The sequence below is a fragment of the Crocuta crocuta genome, unplaced genomic scaffold (assembly GCF_008692635.1).
Source record: "Crocuta crocuta isolate KB4526 unplaced genomic scaffold, BGI_CrCroc_1.0 scaffold884, whole genome shotgun sequence".
NCBI lineage: Eukaryota > Metazoa > Chordata > Mammalia > Carnivora > Hyaenidae > Crocuta > Crocuta crocuta.
In genome coordinates, this window is record NW_027529549.1 from 2,162,882 (window position 1) to 2,164,062 (window position 1,181).

General features: G+C 43.2%; 1 non-coding gene across 1 annotated transcript; it reads left to right on the plus strand.

Annotated features, from left to right (window-relative positions):
- The first annotated feature begins 654 nt into the window (after positions 1 to 654).
- TRNAK-UUU (transfer RNA lysine (anticodon UUU)) lies at positions 655 to 739 on the plus strand. The gene has a single exon. It is a non-coding gene; the product is annotated as a tRNA-Lys (tRNA).
- The last annotated feature ends 442 nt before the right edge of the window (positions 740 to 1,181 follow it).

Here is a 1,181-nt window from a genome sequence, read left to right on the forward strand (position 1 = left end):
ATCCTTGGCTTTAATGCCACGTGCTACTATATCACTTATAATCTATCCTTTTGATTATAAAGTCCATTTTTATCACATAGATGAGAGAAAATTAATCCTTCCTGGTGATAATTTCTCATCAATTTTCAATTTCTTATTTTTACTTTTATTTTATTTTATTTTTTTAGAGAGAGTGCATGAGCATGAGCAGGGGAGGGGCAGAAGGAGAGAGTAAGAGAGAATCTCAAGCAGGCTCCACACCCAGTCTGGAGTCCAATGCAGGGCTTGATCCCTTGACTGTGAGATCATGACCTATCTGAAATCATGAGTTGGATGCTTAATCAACTGAGCCACCCAGGTACTCCATCAATTTTCTATTTTTGTAGAAATGAACCTCATTTTTGTTCCCCTTATCATTTAGCCTTATTGTGGTAGTATCAAGGGACAGAATCCCTACACAAACTGACAAAGGGAATTTATTGGCTCCTGTAACTGGGGTGTAGAGGTTCTCAATGTCATCAGGGGTTGACCCACTTCTCTGTGATTCGTTTGCTTCTGCTCTCCTGCCTGTGACAAGTTCATTCTCATCCTGGTTCCCTATCCTTATATAAAAAGGCTGCAGCTATTCCAAGCTCCCCATCCTTTTCTTTCTTCAGAAGGAGAAAGATCAGGGGCGCCTGGGTGGCTTAGTCGGTTGAGCGTCCGACTTTTGCTTGGGTCATGATCTCGCGGTGCGTGGGTTCGAACCCCGCGTCGGGCTCTGTTCTGACTGCCAGCTCAGAGCCTGGAGCCTATTTCAGAGTCTGTGTCTCCCTCTCTCTCTGACCCTCCTCTGCTCACGCTGTCTCTCTCTCTCTCTCTCCTAGAAATAAAATAAAAATATTAAAAAAAAAAAAAAGAAGGAGAAAGATCATCGTCTCTGATAGCCCTTAGAGAACCATGAAGGAGCCTCTTTCCCAGCAACTGTCTCCTTATTTCTTATTGACCCAAATAGGGTTACCTGTGTATTCTTGAGCCAGTTACTAAAACCAGGAGCTGGAGATTTCTTGAAGCTGAGGTAGTGGCAGTTCTCCAAAGGAAAATTTAGATACTGTTGAACAAAGAAGAGGGAAATGGAGACTAGAAAACCTACCAAGACCTCATTCTCTCATTCTCATTGGCTTTCAGATTCTGGCTCTTCATAACCATGTCCCTCCCCCACC